At 42.9% G+C, this 14,595-nt stretch overlaps 1 protein-coding gene across 7 annotated transcripts in view; it reads left to right on the forward strand.

The window, feature by feature from the left end:
* POU2F1 (POU class 2 homeobox 1) overlaps positions 1–14,595 on the forward strand; it is a 108,207-nt gene that overhangs the window by 26,029 nt on the left and 67,583 nt on the right. The window contains exon 1 of one of the 7 annotated variants that reach the window (XM_019747407.2): positions 7,184–7,203. The exons of the other annotated variants lie outside the window; for them this stretch is intronic. The gene's annotated coding sequence lies outside the window, so the exon portion shown is untranslated. Of the gene's footprint in view, positions 1–7,183; positions 7,204–14,595 lie in introns of those variants that run through there. 7 annotated transcript variants of the gene reach the window in all.

Raw genomic sequence — 14,595 nt, forward strand, 5'->3', positions numbered from 1 at the left:
TCTGGGTACACTGGTTATAGCTACACAAATCTTTATTTGGAGGCAGTCATAATTTCGAGTTGCTTCAGGGAGAGAGATACTTACAAAGCAGTAAAGTCCCGTTTGAATGTGGCAGTCCCTTTTCACTGTCTGGACGTGCTTGTGCAAATGTCTCCCTAGGACCTTTAATTTTGTTCCTAAATTTATAACAGGGCCGCTTCTCGATGCTATCTATCGCTCAGGGTACTTTTGGTGATAAGATTGTTATTAAGTTGGGAAGGTGAGCTGTAGCCTGTGCCCTGCGGGGAACCATTTATTGTTCTGTACAAGAATAGGTAGCGCTGACGGATCGTGTCTCATTTTGAGCATCAAATGGTCTCTCACTTTAAAATCTGACATTGGCACTACTTTTTCTTTGATTTAAACAGAAAAACCAGCAAGTGCTCATATGAGCGTGAGGAAGATAACTTAAAACAACTTCTTTGAGGCATGGGCTTCATTTTATTTCCTCTATGGAAAATAAAAACGGGGAAGAACACTCAAGTAGCATCATGTATACCTGTGTCCAAATGGTGAGAAGTGGAGGGCGCTTTGGTCTAATGTCATTTACTATAATTCTTTCCCCTAGAATAATACCTTTCTTTTTGAGCCCCAACCTCGATTTTCAGTTGAAGATGTTAGAAATATACAGGGCTGAGAATATATAGTAGCTTCAAATCTAAAGAAACTTGCTAAGAGTGAAATAAAAGCTTTATTAAACACTCTTTGAGGCAGAAGAGTACTGGAGAAAATGGAAAGCATGAACGATCGGCTTTGTAGGAAATATGAAGGGGCCTATTTAGACAAGACTTGGGCAACTGGTGGTGACGGTCACAGCCCCCGTTTTCTGAGCGCTGATGCTGTGCTGGCCACTCGGCTTCACTGCAGTGTCTCGCCTTTTTTATATTCGGGGTCTCAGCAGGCGGAGTCTCCATGGCCACCGCACAGATGAGGAGTCTGGAGATTTGCCCAAGGTGTCAGAGCTAAGCTCCGAGCGTCCGTCCGAGCTGAGGTGCTGCTCAGAGCTGGGCGCCTGTCTTTTCTGGGAGGTGACGGAAGAGGACAACAATGGGCAGCCCCCCACCCCTGATATTGCCTTCATCTGTCTCCCTTTTCTGAATGTGCCACCCCGTGTGTGATTCCTGCGCATTTTCTCACTTCCTGGCGACTGTCTATCCCAGGCCTTCATTTCCGTCATAGCACTTAGTATAAAGGGCAAAAATTGTATAATTGTATTAATTTTCATTTGGTTTCTTCTTCCCTAATAATAATGTCTAGTATTCGTTCAGCTCTTCCTGGCGGCCAGGCGAGTTCTCTACGTCTTACTTCTATTGTTTCTAACCACGCCTCTTTCAGGTGGACACCCAGGAGGAAACTGAGACCTAAATGTATGCAGGATTTCACGTCTAGAGCTGTCGCTTTTAATGAGAGGCTGGCAAACCTTTTCTGGAAAGAGCCAGATGGTAAATATTTCAGGCTTTGTAGGTAAGAGGCAGAATCAGAGAATGATGTAGATACTTACATAACCAGAGAGCAAAGAAATTGCCATACATTTTTAATAGATGAAATTCAAAATACAGTAATAATTGAGTAAAATATTTTGTAATACAGGTCTACTGGGGAGAGAATTACCGTGGGGCAGCTGGATGGGTAGACGCAGTGCGTTAGCGCACTCACTCATTTGGGCCTCATGGCAATACGATGAGTTAGCTGTTTTTGTTCTCACTTTAGACATGAGTAAACTGAGGCACAGAGGAAGCCTACTTTGCTGGGATTATGCACCCATGCCAGGTGGCTTCAGGGTGTCAGCTTTAAATCACTGTGCTTTCATTTGAATGAGTTTATAAGCGACTTTTCTAACTTAAAACATTTGAACAGGAGAGGTTTCTAGTCAGTTATATAACCTATTGAAAGTTTGTCCAATTACTGATGTTTAAGGATGTAATTGTTAGAATGAGGTGAGCTGGCCGCAGAAACTGCATGTATGAGCTGGGTCCTGACTAAGGAAAGTAGGATCTGACAGGTGGATTAGGACTGGAGGGTGGACTTCAGAGAGAGGAGACGGTGTGAACCTGGGCTGCTGGAGTCAGAAAAAGCTGGCTGTGTTTGGGGCAAGAGCAGTTCAGTTTGGCTAGAATATAGGGGAGTGAAAGTAAGTACGTTGGGGCCAGTTTGTGTAGGGTCTTAAGTATCAGGCTAAGGTGTCTGGACTTAGTTCAGTAGACAGTGGGGAGCCACTGAAGTGTTTTGAGTAATATGATCTGAGTCATGCTTTTGGAAGATTAATCCAGTTGAATTGTGAGTAATGAATGAATGGGAAAAATGAAAGTATTTTCCATTGTTGGATCATTATTTTTCTGTATAAACATAACTGACAAATGTAAGCTTAACTTAGTTATTAAATAATAACACTAAGAATCTTCACTAATTAATACAAGGTGTGATCAAAAGATATGGTGAATATTTTTTTTAAGTTTATTACAGTAAAAGACACATTGCCATTAATCCCCCTCAAAATACCCTCCCCTTGCTTCGAATACACTTACCCTATTGTTTTTGCCACTTTCTGAAGCAGTTCTGGAAATCCTCTTTCGTGAGTGTTCTTACTTTATCCTCCATCATGACAATGCTCCGTGTCACACATCGCTTCTGGTACAGCAATTTCTGTCAAATAAAAACATTACGGCGTGTCCTCATCTACCTTATTCACCGAATCTGGCACCGTGCGACTTCTGGCTGTTCCCCAAAGTCAAAATGACCATGAAAGGAAAATGTTTTGAATTGATTCAGGACATCGAGGCAGCCACGACAGCACAACTAAAGACACTCATGAAAGAGGACTCCAGAACTGCTTCAGAAAGTGGTAAGAACCATGGGGTAAGTATGTTTGAAGTGAGGGGAGGTATTTTGAGGGGGATTAATGGCAACGTATCTTTTACTGTAATACATTTTTTACTTAAACATTCTTGTATGTAAGAAAAATATATGCTGGTGTTCTCTTAACCAATAACCTTTCAAAACTAATCAAGGCCCAATTCACCTGTTAGATTCTAATTAAATTTTTGCATTCAGATTCTTCTTCATTTGGATGTACACTCCAGATGGATTAATCTTCCAAAGACTCAGTTGGTTGCGATGTGGTATTGCTCAGAAAGCCTTCACCACCCCTCCTGCTGGCTGCTAAGTAGCGGCCAGACGTCATAGCCCGGCAGTCAAAGCCTTGCTTCTTCGTTATGTCTGCCGCTCCCACCGCTTGCCGGCTGCCTCAGCAACGCTGTCCTCAGACGCCTGGTGATTTCCTCTTTCTCTCATTTACTCCAGTTTCTGTGACCTTTCTTGGAGTCATAAGACTACAGGGTGGCGGGGGCGAGGGGGTATGTTAAGGTCTTGAGAACTTAAGTGACCAGCTCCTATCTGGCAGAACTGGGATGAAAGCTCTGTCATTTGTTCGAAAAGTATTTTTTGTACGTGCTAGGTACTATACGCTGCCACGTCCCGAGGGTGTCATGGTGAGTGAGACAGACATGGTCCCTACTCTTTATGGCTGACAGTCTCCAGAGACAAACAGTGATCATGAGGTGGAATTAAACCAGAGTGACAGTTACTAACTGGAGTGACTCGGTCCTATCCAGGGAAGTACTTCAATGTACTTACAGAGAACGTAACAGGAAGGGAGTGAAGCTAATTCAGAGTGGCGATCAGGGAAGGTCTCTTGAAGGAAGTGAATTTCAAGTTGAGAACTGAAATGGGAGAGCGAGAACATGTAGACAGGACGAGGAATGACAGGCCCTTCATTGCAGGCAGACACAGAGCAGTGTGCGCCAGACCCGCTGTGGAGGGGAGCCTGGCCCAGAGCACCCGACAGGGCGTGTGGGCAGCGCATAGTGTGATTGCTGAGCAGGAAGACAAGGCTGCGAGATAGGCTGAGACCACATCATGTCTTAGATCCTTGGAGGCCATTTTAAGGGTTTTTCATTTTCTATAAAGTGCAATGGGAAGAAAGTGTCAGTTGAGGGGCTCTTTTGAATGGAAGAATGACGCAATCCAATGTATGTGTTAAAAATATCACCGTGATTAGTAATACATCCCAAATCCAACCCCTCTGACGTCCACTACCTCTGAATGAACCGGTCTTTGCGGTCCTGCAGCCCGTCCCTGACATACTGGTCTGCGGGGTTCCCATTTCACACCGAGTGACCGGCACAGGCTGCTCCCTCCCTCCTGGGCCTTATACTTGCTCTGCTCTAGCCAGGGGGCATATCCACGTGGCCCACTTCCTAACCTTCTCTGGGTCTTCATACAGCAGTGAACCCGTCCCTGGCCTCTGTGTTTAACTCCAGGCCCAGCCGCCCGTCCTTCCCTACTTTTTCATCAGAGCACTTGCTGCCTTCTGACATGTTTCACACTAGAATTTAAGTTTCTGTGGGTAAGGGATTTTGTAAGAGACTTCTGTGCACGGATGTGTTCTCAGTGCCTAGTGTCTGGCATGTAGCAGACTTCCGGTAAATGTTAGTTGAATGAATGAATGAATGAATGAATGAATCCATGGAGAGTGGCTTGGAGAGGAGTCTAGAGTGGAAGCTGAGAGGACAGTTAAAGGTTGTTTGGATGAAAGATGATGTTGACTGAAATGAAAGTTGTGGAAGATGCAGAGAATGATGGATTCAAGACATATGAGATAGAATCAACAGGATAGTTCACGATGATGAAAATAACCGAGGTTTTATCTCACAGGTTTACAAACCACTATGAAACATCATTGTGAGCGATATGCTAGTAATTCGATGAGTCATTGGTTTTTTAAATCTGTGTCTCCTGGTGCTGCCTATTCACCGGTGGTGCAGTGTGCTGAATGTTAATGAGAATTGGATAGATATTTTAAAGATTTAAAATATTTGTGTACTTTTAAAACGGAACTTCCGAGGCAGTACAAGTAGTAGTAAAATATATGTGACTGTTCTTTGAGTTAATTCCGTGCAGTGGTTCTCAACTGGGGCTGATTGTGCCCCCCAGGGAACATTTGCAATGTCTGAAGACATTTTTGGCCGTCACAACTTGTAGGGTGCTGGGAACGGCGTTAGCCAGGAGAGAACACTACAAGGCGTAGGTCAGGCCTCCTCCCCAACAGCCGTCCCGTCTAGAACGGCAGCAGGGCCGCGTGTGAGAAACCCTGCCCTGCCTCAGGGATTCTAGCTCCGACTCAGTTACGCCACTACATCCACAGACGTGCACACTTCTCGTCTGTGCAGGTGTGATTAGAGTGGTTGCACTTACTTTTAAACAAGTACACTATAACTGACACACATGCGTGCTCATGTACGTGAATCCAGTTGGAAGCAGTAGCTTCAAAATTGTCCCTTTGGAAAGGTTATTCATTTGCTGATGTGATCTACCTTTTTCACAGTTGCTTTTGAGACCCGCATTGAGTTCTTTAAATCTCCTTATTGGTGCCACGTCTTATTCTGAGGGCAGATTTGGATACATCCAGTGCTTTCTGAGTCCATCGTGATGAGAAGTGAGGTTCGGTAGTAATTCTATTGTAAGATGAAATTGAAATATGACTATAATGTAATAATTGGCTCTAAAGGTAGTTTAAAAGTAATGCTGCTTCTACAAAATGTTTTCATCAGTAAATATTGGGAATAAATGTATTATATTCTCAATTTGAAGGAGAATATGTGTGAGGGTTCTAAAATGATATAAAACAAAAGCGGTGTTTATCAGAGTCACATGTTAATGAGATTGTTGTTCCCTAGGACGAGAGGAAACTGACACTGACATAATATTGGGAAGGTAACTTGGCACAATGTTTGGAGAGCAACTTGATAATGTTAAATTTTTAAATGTTTGTACCCTTTCATTTAGGAATTCTACCTGTAGCCATTAATTTACAGAAACATTAATACCAGTAAGCAGAGATGCACATTGTATGTAGTGCGGGTTCTTAAAGCTGTGTTTGTAAAGGGGAAAAACATAGAAACACTCCAAATACCTCCCAGCAGCCTTTTGGTCACTAATTGTTAGTATAGCCTGACAGTGGGATACTATACGCCACCGAAAACGTGATGCGGGCTGACCTGAAAGGAGGTGTAAAACATATGCCATGGAGGCATTCTAAAAAAACCAAAAACCCCAAGAACTACAGTACATGATGGCATTCAGTACAAAATTATATATGTCAGCTGTGCATAGAGGAAAGACTGGGAAGAAAAATACTAAATCTAACAGCAGGGGCTATGGTGCCTTCCTGCATTTCAGACATGTTTGATTCTTTTAAATGAATGTATGTTTTACAGTCAGAAAAAAAAGATAAATCTATTCTGAAGCCATGGGACATTTCTCTTACTTTATAACCAGATCTTTTACTGTGTTGAAGCAGCCTTTTGTATTAATGCATAACATAACAAAGGATCTTTCAACAGTGCTTTGTTTATATTTTGGAAGACTTAAATTGTCCAAAGGTTTCTAGAGCTCTGTTCTTCATGTAAAGTTACTAACTGCTTTAAACATGTTTTAATTCTTGACTTTAAAGGGAAAGTGCCAAAGGTTAGCTGTGAATGTTTCATTGAAAATGGCTTCGGCTTGAACTATGTTGTGGAATGCGCTTCTATATTTACCCTGCAGGTGGCGCCGGTGGGTTTGTGGTGTTCTTGGCATGTTTACCAAGTTAAGTTCCCCTAAACTGGGAAATCATTTAATTACCGGTCCTGCCTGTAAGATGTTTTCTTACCAAGAAATACAAATGTTTTCTTACCAAGAAATACAGTGTAGCAGGAAAAATATGTAACAAGTTCTTAGGACGTTTTGTTTCTTATTTATCTACTTTATTGCTTGTTACAATCAATGGAGAAATTGAATTTATGTCAACACTGAATGATACTCTGTAATTCCTTTAAAGTTCCAAAACTTCATCAAAACTGGCAGAACTAATTTTTTCAAATGAATTCTCTTTGAAGTCCTCCCTTTTCCCTTCTCTTTGTGTGTCCGACTCTCCCTCTCTTCTCTCTCTCTCCCAGTCTGTCAAGTTCAAGAGCAGCTCAGATGCCATGAATTAAGTGAAGCACAAAAAGGGGAAAGGAGGCCCTTTTGAAGAACAAAGGCCTCCCATTAGGCTGCCATGTTCTTTTTTGACCAAACGTGCACCCTACCCGGTTCCTCTTGTCGCCCACATGCCCTGCACATAAGGTAAATACCGCGGCCCTCACTGCCTTCGCTTCCCTCCTCGTCCTCTCGGGCCACACACAGCCGGCCAAGCGGTAGGGCTTTGAGGTCTTCAGGCATTCTTATACGGCTGCTTTATGTGCTTTTAGAAAACTGCAGGGGTAGAAATGGCAGTGAGAGCAAGGCACACCAAGTAAAACCCCACAAGGAGAGAAAATGAGCTGTCTGAGAAGCTGCAACCTAAGAATCCAGGGCAGCTGGAAGAACCAGACTGCCGCTGTTCTTCTCTGTGCCTTTTAATACCCCAAGTTTTCAAAATAATAACTGGTTTACATTCACTATCCATTGGGGCATTAGTTTCTTCTCTCTGTCTAGGTAACAACACAGACATATGGGAATCAGTTAAATAAATTGCTGAGAACAGTTGTAAGGATGAGAGACGCTTGCTGATCTCCTATGCTCTTTGAATGTTTGCTCCTTGGGTGGTGTGGATGCCTCAGCTGTAGGTTTGTTGTCTGACATTCCTTTTCATTGGGACGGAACTGAGAAATAACAGAGAAAAAACTGAAAATGGTAAATAAGAAAAGGGTTAACCGGTGCAGAACCACTTAAAATTTGAGAGAGAAACTACTGAAGTTGCATGTTCTACACACTTGAAACTTATTTATGGTAAAATTGTGGGAACGTTGCTGACAAACAGCAGAGACTTTTGCATGGGAGTGTTTGGTTCTAGCTGTTGAGCTACAGTTAATCACGGAGAAAAAAACATCAGGTTAGCAAGTCTGTTGAAATAGCCAGAGACCTTAGTGACTACAGAGATGAAATATCTGATGATTGGAGGTTTGGTGTATAGTTTTATTTATTTTTATCCTTTGAAAGAAACTGGATAGTCAGTAAATGGTTTGTGGTAGGATGTGGGAGATGGCAGAAGAGATGGAGAGGGAGGGAGAGTGATGAAGCGGAAGGAAGGAACACTGTTTCCTCTTAGCGTTTTTTAAATCAAAACTTTGTTAATGTAACGAAGAGCAAGCTTTGAACTTACGACCACACGTTTTCTTTTTACCCGATGTTGAACCTCATGGTAGGCAATTTGTGACCTAAATGTATAGTGAGTGGTCTGCCTTGTTAGGGTTATAGAAGTGATTCAGTGGGATTAAAAAGAGTATTAAAAGAAGTGAAGAAATAATTCCTTTGTAGGAGCAGAAGTAACATTTTATTCTGAAAATTTCATGAGATTTTTAGTATTTCTGTTTTTTTTCCCCACATGGCAAAAATAACACAGTATCTTAAAAAATAGCAGTATATTCAATCCCTTTTTTTTGGTGTCTTAAGATTTTTTTTTTTTAATATTAAAACCTGGCTAATGTACTTGAAGTGAAAAAATAATAAAAATAAATATGTTGACTACTTGAGGAAATGTCTTGACTTTTAATGGACCCTGGATGTCGCTTTTCAGGAACCGTGACCTTTGCTTTCTGGTGTTTGGGGTACAGTAGTTTGCCAGAAATCCTTCGGGTTGTATACTTGGCAGCAAAATGAAAGGCACATGGCTTCTTGGTTGGTGTCGTGTAGGAAACGAGCGTTTCTGTTGTCCGCAGGGTGTTTTAAAGATACAGCAGGGTCTCGGGGAACCGCGCAATTCTTATCTTTTCTTGCTTATGCCTCTGGCCATACATACACCGGATTGTTTTTCTGCTTTTGTTCCTTGGGGTGGCATCTGTCTTCGGGAGAAATCGCTTCACAGTCAGACACTGATTGCTGAACTGTGGCTTCCTGCTGTTCCTGTTATGCTGAATTCACTGGGAATGGTTTTCCTGTAGGTGCCTTTAGCCTCATTATTTATGGTGGGAGAGGAGAGCAAAGCGGCCTTACTGAGAGCCCCTTAAGCCCTCGGGAGCAAGCCTGCCCCCACCACGCTGCCTTGCACTGACTCCGGGGCTTTTTCTACCAATCTGAACGGTCCCCCCACTGGACACTCCACAGCCCCAGTCCCACCTAGACGCACACGATGAAATAAATGATGTCTTGACACTTGCCAGGTTTCTGATTGTACCTTTCCAAGTTAGTATTGCTTTTAATGTATTTCAAACGATGTACTCTGATGAATTGAATGTAGACTTATATTGTTGTAATTATTTAGGTAATTTACCATTTTAGGACCTTGTGGCTTTAAATTTAGAGATGTGAGTTTTAAAAACATTTTGAAACACTGTCTTAATACTATTATTATAACAATAATAATAGGAATTAGAGAAATAACAAATAATAAATTAATAAAAAAGAATTCGTAACTGAGAAAGTGGAGAGAGAGGCAGTTTAATGTAATAGGTCAGCTCTGTTCCTGAGTTTCCTGAGAAGCCATTTGAACAGTTACTGGCAAGATTTTAAACATTAAATGTGTTTGTGACTAAAACCTGCCTCCTCAATACTGCAGCCTAACTGCTCGACCTCACAAGCTCTCACTGTATAGAATTAGACTTAAATCATGGCTGAAAGAGAAAGGGCATAATAAAATCGGCCAAGCCTCTATTTACTGAGAGACTGAGCCTGAAAAGACTGGGAGCTTTACACTAGTTCAAGGAAGTAGGATTTATAAAAATTTACAATGGGTGGCTTTTTTTCCTGACGTGGGTAGATTTTGATTTAGAAACATCCAAGGGACGGGCAAGCTGTGCCCGGGCAGAGGGATGTGCCGGTAGGGAAGGAGTTTGGTGAGCTGACGACTCAGAGGTTTCTGTGAATGGAGAAAGGAAGTTAAGGAAACATCAAGACATTACAGACATTTGTAGCTTTGATTTCTACAGACAGTGATGAAAACAATGCAGGGAGAGGCGTACAGTGGTCCTCCAGCCAAATCTGGCGTGCTTTCTGTTTTTGAATGGTCCATGAGCTAAGAATGATTTTTACATTTTTAAATGGAAAAAAATAAAAAGAAATATAGTATTTCGTTACACATGAAAATTACATGAAATTGAACTTTCTGTGTCCATAGGTAAAGTTTTATTGGGACACATCCACAGCTGCTTGTTCATGGATTGTCCAGGTCATATTCTGTATCATCCGGGTCACATCTGTGTCTGCACCTGTTTGCGGTGGCAGTGGACTGGTGACAAGACTGAATGGCTCATGAAGATGAAAGTGTTTACTCACTGGCCCTTCACAGAACAAGCCTGCAGTAACCAAGGGCCGCCTGCAGTATGTTAGAAGGAATGGCATAATAAAATCGGTTTAGGTTTTTTCCTAAGACTAGGGCCATTTGCCATTAATAAGTTTGTTTTTCGTGTTGTTGTATTTATTCATCAGGAATCAATACTTTTTCTAGTGAATTGTTCCATTAATTCTGCAAAATGCCAAAACAGTAAGTGTTACTCTTTTTTTTTTTTTTTTTTTTGGCTTGATAACACTGCCTGCTTTGGAGAGGGGAGATGCCCCACTCTGGCTCCTTAAGCAGATTACCCACTCATTAAGATTTCACAAATCAAACCATATTCAGAACTCAGTCTAACTTTCAAGTCTGCTGAGAGCTAAGATTCTGTTGTTCGAACATCAGGAGGGCTGTTTACTGCTGTGGGAAAGGCTCAGTGCTTAGGTTTACATTACACGGCCCCACTTGTGTCAAGCACAATGCAATGGGCAGTCAATCTTGAAAACATTTGGTCTTCCCAGATTTGTAAATCAAGCATTTTAAGATACATTAAGAGGATTGCATTCTAGGCTTGTTCTTTAAAACATTGATTTCTTTCTCTTGGCCGCAGGGCAAGTAGCTTCTGTCCTTCCCCTGTTGTACCTAGTAGAGGTGTAGTGTTTGTGGTACAGCCACTGGGAGCTCTCGTGGGCTGCTGCAGGAAAAGCCAGCGTGACCCATGCTAAGATGTCCCGATTTGCCTGGATGGAGGGGTGGGGTGTGGGCCGTAATTTGTAATCCACCCACCAGCTGTAAATTAAGAGTAACTCCTCCTCCCCAACTAGGTTTTCTTATTCTGAATCATATCCAAGCAATGATAAGGTTGATATTTTCCTTAACTTTTTTTTTTTCAAATTGTATTACCATGTGCAGATTTTAAAAAATACTTTTTATCAGTTATACACACATCTTTTTCCTCATTCAATGGAGCTGTATTCTGTAGCACGTAATATTTTGCATTGCTTGTGTCTCCTAGCCCTCCCCACCAAGCCCTTCAAGTCAAGTTCAAGGAGGTTTATTATAATGTGCCTACGTAGAGAATGGAGCTCGAAATCCATGTGGCTGTAGAACTACCAGTAGTGCTCACTTTGATGGTTTCAGATAATTCCTTCCCCGAATTTCTTTCCTTTCAAATCTTTGAGGAGTGCGTGAAATTCACCAGCAAAGGAGACCTGGGAATTTTCAAGAGGCACATTTGATTTTAAATAAGGTTACCTATTCCTGTTATTTTACTGGCGTGGCTTTTAGATGAGTTTGCTATTTAATTTGGTGTTATACTCTGTCTTAGAAACCAGAAGTCTACCCACTACTCTGAATATTAACGTAGTTAATAGGCTTACTTCTCTGCAGACTCAGCTGTGTTACCAGCAGATTTGGGGGGTTAAAGTACTTTAGTTCTTATTTGTTCATAAGTTCAGTGTCTGAATTTTGGTAAAGTTATGCTTTCTTATCAATCCAGTTCTCGCAAGAATTCGTGTTGCTTTTCGTTAATGCTGCATCTCCATCTAAGGATCCTCGCAGTCCTCTCCCTGTGTGTGTGTGTGTGTGTGTATGTGTGTGTGTGTGTGTGGTCCTTTCTTGTTTTCCATCCTGTTCCTTGTCTTTCTGACGATCTTCTTCTGGAACATCTGTTTTTAGTGCTGAGATTTGCAGCGGATCAATTCCAGAGCAAACCTTACTCAAGTGAGTGGAGTAATTAATAGTGGTGGAAGGAGTGTGATGAGACTAGTAGCATTTTGTGGTTGTTGTTCCTTTAAAAGTACTGACGTACATTGCAGCAGGAAAAGTGAGGTGCGTGGAGATAAGGACATTGTCAGTTTTTACCTAACGGGGTGAAATATGTTTGCAAAGCGCCTAGAGAGTGGTTTAATGTTAATTGAATTTTATTTTGTTATTCTTGTAGTGATTGTCTTGGTTCCCCCACTACCACCACCACCATCACAAATTAGGGGTTTCATTTTACTGTCTAGTAACTTTCTTTTATGAAGTAACAAGACTGAGTAAACCACACAAGAAATCCAGTGTCATTATTTCATAGCTTCATTTCCTTTAGTCTGATTAATTTTTCTATTTAGTATTTATTTTTATGTGTATGTCTTTAAAAAAAAATATGGTTTGTCCCACTGGAAACTGTGCTCCATGAGAGCCCAGGTGTTGGCTTGTTCTCTGCTCTGTCCCCAGCACCTGAACAGTAAACAGCACATAGTAGATACTCAGAATACTTGTTGAATAAGTGTAGCCGTGTAGCCACATCAGAGGCCATTGAGGTGAGCTGTGCCTTTGCCTTGGAAGAAGGGGTGTGTTCAGTGACACACCCCTAACACCAGGTAGAAATCATGTAAGAGGCAAGGGGATAGGACAGGATATCAGGTAAGTGGGTTGGGTGAGGAATTAGGAGAGAAAGCAGTGTTAAATACTGGTTTAATAGGTGAGTAGATACCTTCCTGTCATATTCTGCTGCTGGTGTAAACTAGAGAACAATTCTTCGTTCTTTGAAATATTCTTGCTTCATCATCAGTGACCCCCAGGCCATGAAATCCCATGGACATTTCCTCAGGCCTTTTCTTAATTGGCCTTTCAACAGCATTTGACATTGTTGACCATCTTTGTTTCTGGAAACCTTGCCCCCCTGGAAGCTGTGAGCTCGTGTTCTCTTGGTTTTCCTCTCATCTCTCTCGTAGCTCGTTTTGTCGTCTTTGCTGTCCTTAGGTGCTGGAGTTTCTGAACGCTCTGCCCTCGACTCCTGTGGATGCTCACGCCGCCTCGTGCCCTGTTTGCAGTGACTGGAACACCTGCCCCAGACCCAGAGGACATTCCCGGCACCCCCTCTGCTCGTGTCCCAAGGCCTGTGTGTTTGACATCCTGCAGTAATTCCCAGTCTGCCCATTTCTCAGTCCGTAGTCTCTGCTCCCTTCGTCTTACTGGTCATCGTCTGTCAGGCAGCGTAATCATGGTCTCCCCGAACCCCCCTTTAGTTTGCTCTCTACACCGAAGTAAGGGTAGTCTTTGGAAAACACAAATCCGGTCATGTTGTTCTTGTGCTTCAAATGATTCCCCTGCTTGTAGGTGAAGTCTCACTGTCCAGCCTCACCTCCGACTCTCCCTCGGGGCCCTTGAGCTGCCCGGGCCTTCTTGAGACCCACAGGTTCCAGGCTCTGACCGTGCACATCTCCCTTTGCCGGCTCAATTCCCACTGCATTCCTCAGCTCTCAACAGAAGGACAGCGGCCACAGAAAAACGGCTGCTTGATATATGGCCTCATGGTGGTCTGTTCTTTGCCTTTATAGCACTTATCATAATTTGTCATTATCTCTGTGATGAGACGGAAAACTCTTGAGGGATGGAAGCTTGTCTGTGTTACTCAGCACAGAAACCCCGTGTGCACAGCACACAGCACATGGGAGGCAGGTAATAAACCGTGGTTACGTGACAAGAGCCTGTCTTCTCTGGAGGCAGGGTGTCCCTCACCGGTTCTGAGTTTCACTTTCAAGAAATCTGAGGGCACAGCATCATCTGTTTATGCCTCAAAAAGAAGGATAATACTGCCTTTTGCCTCTCTGAGCAGCACCAGGGCAGTGGGCGGGATCAAGCACCTTACGACAGGCAGCCAAAGGGAGCCAAGCAGAAAGCGGTGGGTGCATTGCTAAGTCAGACTGGGGTGGTGTGAAAGCACCAGCTGTGTTCAGTATAAGAAACACTGGGAAAACTAGTCACGAGAACTCAGGGAACCAGAATTGCACCTCATGGTCTCAGGGTCATGTTTGGAATGAGCCTGGCTGATCTGCAGAATGACGGAACTGCGTTTAGAAAACTCAGGCTAATGACTGAGGAGCTTCACGGTACAGGCTGCCTGCCCAGTTCCCATGGCGTGGGTCGCACCTGTGACAAAGTGCTCTATGGTCAAAAAATGGCCAACTGTGATTGACGCTCATGCTGATGTCAAGACTACCGATGGCTGTTTGCTTCGTCTGTTCTGCATTGGCTTTACAAAAATCACAACAATCAGACTGGGAAGACCCCTTATGCTCAGCTTCAGCTGGTCGGCCATGTCCGGAAGGGGATGATGTAGATCGTGACCCGAGCGGTGCAGACAGATGGCTTGAAAGAAGTGGTCAGTACACTAATTCTGGAGAGCACTGGGGAAGAAGCAGAAAAGGCTTGCCAGGCCGTTTATCCGCCCATGAGGTTGCTGAGAAAAGCCAGTGCTGAAGAAGCCCATGTCTGAACTGGGA

Source organism: Rhinolophus sinicus, linkage group LG17 (assembly GCF_036562045.2).
Source record: "Rhinolophus sinicus isolate RSC01 linkage group LG17, ASM3656204v1, whole genome shotgun sequence".
NCBI classification, from domain to species: domain Eukaryota; kingdom Metazoa; phylum Chordata; class Mammalia; order Chiroptera; family Rhinolophidae; genus Rhinolophus; species Rhinolophus sinicus.